Consider the following 8,848-nt stretch of genomic DNA (forward strand, 5'->3'; position numbering starts at 1 on the left):
ACAAATTGGGTATGGTAGGAGTATACCTCATTATAATAATGGCCATATATGGGACGCCTGGGTGGCTCAGTTGGCTAAGCAGCTGCCTTCGGCTCAGGTCATGATCCCAGCGTCCTGGGATCGAGTCCCGCATCAGGCTCCTTTCTCCACAGGGAGCCTGCTTCTCCCTCTGACTCTGCCTTCCACTCTGTCTGCCTGTGCTCGCTCTCGCTCGCTCTCTCTCTGACAAATAAATAAATAAAATCTTAAAAAAAAATAATGGCCATATATGATGAATCCACAATTAATATAGTCAATAATGAAAGCTTCAAAGCTTTGCCTCTAAGGTCAGGAAGGAGACAAGGTATTATCTGGTATTAGAAGTCCTAACTAGAGGAGTCAGACAAGAAGAAGAAATAGGAGATGTAAAATTGTCGTTGTTTGCAGATAAAACGATCTTTATATGGAAAATACTAAAAATGACCAAAACCTGGTAGAACTAATGAATGACTACAGTAAAGTGGCAGGATACAAAATCAACATACAGAAATCAATGGTATATCTATACATTAACAATGAACTAACTAAAAAAATATAAAATAAATTTCATTCATAGTAGCATCAAAAATAATTAAATACTTAGGAATAAATTTAACCAAGGTGATGAAAGATCTATATACTGAAAACGACATCTTTCTTTGATGATGGAAATTAAAAATGCAACCATGTCATTTTACTCCTTCATTTTCCTTAATTTACTCTGTTTTTTCAGGCCTTATGCTTTGCAGTTGCTATTTTCTCTGCTTTGAATTTCACCCTACCTTACCACCATGTAAAAAAAATCTTATTTCAGCATCCAGCTTTGGTAAAATTTCCACTAGGAGCATCTCTGAACATCTCCCTGAAACCTCCACCACATATAGTTTTTTTCTGCCTCATTTTATTGACCTTGTTAATGACAGTAGGTTTCAATAACATGCAGCATCTCAATGGGAAGGCAGTATCACAATGAGAAGTTGTGAGTTAGTGTGAATGAGTTGGTATGGTTTACAAAAATACTAATTTAAAGGGATACATGTACCCTGATGTTTATAACAGTATTATCTACAATAGCCAAATTATGGAAACAGCCCAAATGTCTATCAACTTGAATGGATAAAGAAGATGTGGTGTGTGTGTGTATGTAAATATAAATATATATATTTATATACATATAAATATATATGTATATTTATATATTTATATACATACATATATATGTATATAAAAGTTGGCATTTTTAAAAGTAGGAAATAGATTTTTCCCTTAGGTTAGGAGTTAAAAATTATTATTGCTTTATTACAATTTGGAAGTATAGCCTGCTACATTAATTATAGCCTAGTATATTAATTTTCCTCTAATGTATTTAAAAAAAGATCAGCTTCTTACCTAAGCAATCAACATAATCTTAAGTTAGCACATCCTTCCATTGATTGACTCTATTCCCACAAAAAAGATGCAAGAAATGACAAAGTGTGTCTGGCTTTAGCATTAGCAGGATGGTGTTGGGGGCCTGTTTTGAAATCAAAACAATGAATGAATATGGAAGTGTACTGCATATAGTTTTAATTAAGTTTCTACCTGTGCTGTTTATCTCATTCATTCTTTGGTTTCTGCAAATTTCATGCCATGTTGTAATTAGTCTGTGGACTTTCCTATGTTCTCTTCTAAGCTGTGGATTTTTTGGGGACAAGGACTTGTTCACTATCACTGTGATTCTTCTGTATCCCTAGAGCCCATCACATTGTTAGGGACATGGTAGGCACATAGAAAATATGAACACAGAAGCATATTCATTTCACATCTGGCACCTGACCTGCTCCTGAGGGTGTTAAAATCAGGTATTTTGTCCAGTAGGGCCTTTAGCTTGAATGGATTTCCCTGGTTGTGTGAAAGATGGTCCCATAAACCTGCAGCATTCCAAGAAAGGGAGAGAATCAGCTTTTTAGAAAGGAATGCGAAAGAACTATGTTTGATAAGGACAAGGATTACTTCCAGGAAATAGTGAAGTTTTATGATTAGAAGGTACCTAATGAGCATTTATGCCAAATAGTTTTTAGGTTTTAATTTTTGCCCCAATAAATATATCTTTTAAAGATTTTTTTTTTTTATTTTAGAGAGAGAGAGAGCAAGCAGGGGGAGGAACAGGCAGAGGAACAAGCATACTCCACATTGAGTGCAGAGCCTGACATGGGGCTTAGTCTCACAACCCTGAGATTGTGACCTGAGCTGATCAAGAGTCAGAAGCTTAACTGACTGAGCCACCCAGGGCTCCCAATAAATATATCTTTTAAAAAATATTCATATGGTAAAATTGTCAGACCTTATAATTTGTGAATAGAAATCATGAACTCTCCCCTTGTAAAACTTAATAAGATCGAAATTTAATAGATTTCCTTCTATTCATGTACAAACACAATACATTTTACAAAAATGAAAAATTTCAGATTTGATTTTGATATGTTGCCCTCTCATCAAATAAATACATTTTAGCCATATTTCTTTTAAAAAATGATTTTTAATGACTGCATAGCATTCTAGAATATGGATGAACCAACATTCATTTTTTTAAACTTTTATTCATTCACATGAAGTAGCAAAGATAATACAAAGAGGCCCTATCCAGTCTCACCCAATATTCCCCAATAGTAAATCTTAAGTCACTGTAGTACAATGTCAGAACTAGCGAAATTGACATTGTCACAATGTGTGCATATGGCATTTTATCCAGTAGATTCATATAAACACCACCACAATCAAGATACAGGATACCACCACCCCTAGTGCTACCCTTTTATAGTCAAACCCACTCTCACCTCTCTCAACATCAATGTCCCATTACTGTTCTTCAATTATAGTAAGATTCTATATATTATATAATATTAAGTATTCCTTCTACATACATTGATAATCACATTGGTCAGTGTTACAATTTTTATATCAAGAGTTAAATATAATATAGAAAACTCAAGAAGAAGAGTCTTTTGTATTTATCCTCATTTATAATTTCCATTCTATTCTTCTTATGTTCCAAAATGTCTTCTTTTGTTGTTTCCTTTCTGTTTAGAGAATTTCTTTAAACTATTCTTTTAGGATAGGTCTGCTGGAAACAAATTCTCTTAGTTTTCCATTATCAGAGAGTATCTTGATTTCCTCTTTATTCTTGATGGATATTTTTGCTGGGTATAGAATTCTGGGTTGACAGTTTTTTTTTTAGCCCTTGAAATACCTACAACATGTTCTTTTAGCCTCCATGTTTTCTGATGACACATCTGCTGCCATTCAAATTGGTTTTTCCCCCAGTAAATAAGGTATCGTTTCCCTCTTGCTGCTTTCAGGATTTTTTCTTTTGTCTTTAGTTTTCAGAAGTTTGATTATATGTGTTGGCATGGATTTCTTTGGGCTTATCATGTTGGGATTACACTAAGCTTCTTGAATCTGTAAGGTCATGCATTTTGGTAAATTTGGGGAATTTTCAGCTATTACTTTTTCAAATACTTTTTCAGTTCCACTCTGTGTCCTCTGTTTTTTGGGCTATAATAATACAAGTGCTAGACCTTTCAATATAGTCCAGTAGGTCTCTGAAACTCTCTTTTCTCTACTCCCCAGTTTTTTATTTGTTGCAAGGGCTTTTGTAATTTTCCACTGAAACATTTTATGAGGGATGCTTTAAAATCCTTGTCAGTTAATTCTAAAATCTGTGTATTCTACTGTTAGTATATGCTGATTTTTCATTTTTCAGTCAAGTTGCATTTTTTTCCTGGTTTTTAATGATAAGTCATTTTTAATCCTGGACATATTTCCCAGTATGTTATGAGACTCTGGATATTATTTAAATTTTCCATTTTGGTTGGCTTTCTCTGACACTGTTCTGACAAAGGAAGGAGTAGGAAGGGGAGGGATCTCCTTACTGTAAGCTGGAGATAGAAGCCCAGGTTTCCCATTCAACCTTCAGTGAGATCAGATAGACTCTACCTGTTATTATGGTAATGGGAGTTCCAGTTCCCACCAGACCTCCACTGATACCCTGGCTTAGAGGGACTGGGTACAGTTTCACTGCTTGTTTCCTTAAGAATGACCCATTTTCAACTTAAGGACTCAGGAATTTTATCCCTCAAGGATTTTTCTAGCATCTGCAGCATCTGTGACCCCTGCAGGAGGATTTGATAGGTACCTTCGTTTGGAGGGAAGACCAAGAAACAGCCAGGAATGGGAGATTATGAATCAATAGGAACTAGAACCATATATCTTTACCTGAACCATAGAAGGTAGATGAGATAAATCTTCTCACTTCTAAAATAACTGCCTTTGGAGAGGGAAATAAAGAAAGGATAATTACTCTAGATTTTTAGACTTACTGCGATAGATGGAAGTTTGCAGGGGGGGCACCATGAGAACTCTGAGGGAATGACCTTATAGAAGATGCCAGGAACACAGGAGAATAATAGGTTCTATGCTAATGAGCAAGCTCAGGACCTTCTTCAGTGCTCTTTACTGTTGTCCCTCTCATTTAAGTCCTCACTACCTCCAAGAGAAACTAACTTAGGAGAGGAAGAAACAGTTTGAAGTCAGATAGGATTTTATTTATTTTAGGCTAGATTGTTCTAACTCATCTTTGGTGTTAATCCAGTGTGTTTTCAATGGCACAGATTTCCACCAGTTGGCCAAAGAAAATCCAAGGCTATTTTATTACACCTAACTCTGTGGGCTAAAGTACATAAACTAGTGTGATGTTGCTATACAGCTTGACATGTGTTATTTGTTATGGTAGATAGTTGGAAGCACAGTAATAGATGACCATGTTGGGCTATCCAGTTCCAGTTCTCATCAGCTAGCAGGTATAATTCCAGGTGTACTTGACATTTTCAAACTCTTTGAAAGGACGCATAGTCTACTGAGGGAGTTGGGGAGAGATACACTGGTGTGGCCTAAGATTCCTACAGTCCTGGCTTAGCATAAAAGTATGTGATTCCCTCAGAGGATAAGAAGGTAAGAGACTTTCATGAGGTATGTTTAAATTTGCTAATGCTGTGTGTTTTGCAAATAGTTTCTGATCCTCAGGACTATTTATATGTCCATCTTTACAGCACAAGGACATTTCCTTCTTCTATATATTGTATGAAAAGAGTATAATTATTGGTAAGATTAATGTAGCAGTATGCTACCATCTTTACTTCTTTCTATGTCCAAGGATTTTTGAACCTTGCATCACAAGGTTTCAAATGTTTGAGCCTCTTTGATGAGTGCCTGGGTGACTCAGTCAGTTAAGCATCCCACTCTTAGTTTCAGCTCAGGTTGTGATCTCATGAGTTGTGGGATCAAGTCTCATGTTGGATGCTATACTCAGTGGGAAGTCTGCTTGCAGATTCTCTCCCTCTGCCATTACCCCCTACTCACTCGCTCTCTCAAATAAATAAATCTTTTTTTTTTTTTTTTTTAAAGCAAATGTTTGAGGTTTGGGGATCAGATTTAAAGTATTACTACCAAGGAAATACCTCTAAAAGCTCATAAAAAAACTAGTATGACCAAGTGTTGGAGTGATTCTTGTGGTAAGATTTAGTGATAATATTTGATAATTTTTACCAAATTGGTTAATTCCTGTTGACAAAACTTTAGAAAAGTATTTTTCCTGGAGAGACATTCCATGAATGTTTATCAATAGTATCATTCTAATCTTCCTAAAGACTAGTTGTTGACCAGAATATCATTGTTCACAATTAAATTCAAAATCATTGGTTGAATAGGGGCGCCTGGGTGGCTCAGTGGTTAAGCCGCTGCCTTTGGCTCAGGTCATGATCTCAGGGTCCTGGGATCGAGTCCCGCATCGGGCTCTCTGCTCAGCAGGGAGCCTTCTTCCTCCTCTCTCTCTCTCTCTCTGCCTGCCTCTCTGCCTACTTGTGATTTCTCTCTGTCAAATAAATAAATAAAATCTTTAAAAAAAATCATTGGTTGAATATATGTCCATTATTTGTGGGGTTTTTTCCCCAGGAGCTGCCATATGTAGAAATTCTTTAAGTTGACTGCATTAGCAGTAGCTTGAAAGAAATAAATTATAGAGTTAAGATGGAATTGTCCTTAGAGCCTAAAGAAGTTGGGTGTCTGGGTGGCTCAATGGGTTAAGTGTCAGACTCTTGATTTCAGCTCAGGTCTTGATCTTGAGCCCTACACTGGGCTCTGCACTGGGCTGGAGCCTACTTAAGATTATGATGAGTGAAATGAGTCAAACAGAGAAAGTCAATTATCACATGGTTTCACTTATTTGTGGAGCATAAAGAATAGAAAGGAGGGCATCAAGAGAAGGGGAAAATGAAGGGGGAGAAATCAGATTGGGAGAGGAACCAGGAGAGACTATGGAATCAGGAAAAACTTCCAAAACTGAAGGTTTTGGAAGAGAGGGGTGGGGGGATGGGTGAGCTTGGTGATGGGTATTAAGGAGGGCATGTGTCGTAATGAGCACTGGGTGTTCTATGCAAACAGTTAAACACTACATCAAAAACTAATGATGTACGTATGGTGATTAACATAACACAATAAAAAAAATAAAGATTCTCTCTCTCTCTCTCCCTCTGATCCTCTCCTCCTGTATCCTCTCTCTGTCTCTCAAAACAGAACAAAACAAAACAAAACAAAAAACATAAAGAAGTTAATTAGCAGTTAAGGGGAATATTTTACAGAAAATCAGAATTATATAACATTAAGCTGGAAAAAAGATAATACAATAAAAAATAAAAATAAGAAAGGACATAAACATGTGAAGGAAAATGGGACTATTAGTAGAATCTTTTTTTCTATGGTCTTTAGTGGAAGCAGAGAATTTTATCTGAATTTCTGGTTTTGTTTTTATTTGGCTAGTTTTCAGGCAGTCATCTTCTATATACTATCTGCTTTCAGAGGTTCCCTGGAAAAACTGTGTTTTATAACTTTTACTGGGTTAATTCTTCCAGTTCTTATCATCTAGGGATAAGTCTTTGTGTAAGCTTACAACTATATTGGTTATCAGGAAAACTCACCAGAGTCTTTTCCAGTGAGGACCCAGGGCAGTCTTTTTTAGATTTCTTATTCCAGAATCACCTGCTTTTCTTTTCTTTTTTTTTTTTTTTTAATTGAGCAGAGTTGACACACCATGTTACATTAGTTTCAGGTGTACAAGATAGTGATTCAACATCTGTATACCTTATGCTATGCTTGCCACAAGTGTATCTGCAATCAGTCATCATTCAATACCATGACAATATCATTGACATATTTCCTATGCTGTACCTTTTATTCCCATGGCTGACTCGTTCCATATCAGAAGCCTGACTACAGAAGATCCCGCAGGTCAGATTTCCAACAGCCCAGGTAAATTAAATGGTCATGCTGGGGAACTCTTAGCACCCAGGTCTGTGTTTTTCCATGGAACAACATATAATAGCTGAAGATACTCTTTTCCTTTATTTTATTTTATTTTTTTAAGATTTTATTTATTTGTTTGACAGAGAGAGACTACAAGCAGGCAGAGAGGCAGGCAGAGAGAGAGAGAGAGAGGAGGAAGCAGGCTCCCTGCTGAGCAGAGAGTCCGATGCGGGGCTCGATCCCAGGACCCTGAGATCATGACCTGAGCTGAAGGCAGCGGCTTAACTCACTGAGCCACCCAGGCACCCCCTCTTTTCCTTTATTTAAAAAAAATTGTTCTCTAATGGGCAGGTTTTATGGGGAAGTAGGAAAAGTGTAGTTTGGTGCCTGCTTATTATCTAATGACAATGTTTTTAGAAACTTTAGGAATTTATTTATTTTTATTATGTTATGTTAGTCCCATACAGTACATCATTAATTTTTGATGTAATGTTCCATGGTTCATTATTTGCACATAACACCCAGTGCTCATTGCAACATGTGCCCTCCTTAATAATGAACTAATATTATCAATTAGAATGTAAATCTACATTATATCAACAAAAGTAAAACAATATACCTAAGTAGTGTGCATTATGAATTTTCATCTGTGGCTTTAGGACATAATATGTTCTATTATTTCTCTAATCCTGTGGGTCTCAAAGCCTGGTTCATGGACCAGCAGCAGCAGGATCAAGTGGAAACTTGTCAGAAATTTAAATCCTGGGATTCTACCCAAAATCTAGGAGTTAGGCTCAACAGTCTGTGTTTTAACAGGCCTGACAGTTAAATCACAGTCTGTGATTGTGATGCAGGCTCAAGCATGAGAGTCCCTTCTCTAGACCAGTGGCTCTCCATCACAGGTGACTTTGCATGCAGCGCACACTTGTCAATATCTGGAGACATTTTTAGTTGTCAGAGTTGGGATGGAGGTTGCTACTGGCCTCAGTGGGTAGAGGCCAGGGGTCCTGCTAAGCATTCTACAAATGTATAGGACAGTCCCTATGCCACAACAGAGAATTGTCCAGCCTAAAATGTCCACTGTGTCAATGTCGAGAAACACTGACTGGCCAAGAAATTAACCTCAATTTCTGTGTGTGTGGGTGGGTAGGACATTCCATCCCCAGTTCCATAGCCTAATGCCAGGCTTAGGTGGATCAGAAGGAAACAGGTTCTTAGTCCAGGTGATTTGCTGGGGCAAAAGAACCCTCCGAGTGTGCCTGTCCCCACCAGGAAGAATAACCCCACCACACTCCCAGCCGGGTTCTCCCGGCAACTTCAGAGAATCCAGGAGTCCTAAAATAACGTGCTGAGGGCAATTGGGGCAATACGTAATCATACCCTCCCTGTCATCTTCTGTGTCTTCCCAACAAATCTCCACTCCCTGGTTGTTCTCACTTGCCTCTCTCCATAAACTCACCCATGCTCTCCCCATCACGAACCACTGCACTTCAGC

At 37.5% G+C, this 8,848-nt stretch overlaps 1 long non-coding RNA gene across 1 annotated transcript in view; it reads left to right on the forward strand.

The window, feature by feature from the left end:
* LOC309873031 overlaps positions 1-8,848 on the forward strand; it is a 47,057-nt gene that overhangs the window by 21,470 nt on the left and 16,739 nt on the right. The window lies entirely within an intron of this gene.

This window comes from Mustela nivalis (genome assembly GCF_964662115.1).
Source record: "Mustela nivalis genome assembly, chromosome: 9".
NCBI lineage: Eukaryota > Metazoa > Chordata > Mammalia > Carnivora > Mustelidae > Mustela > Mustela nivalis.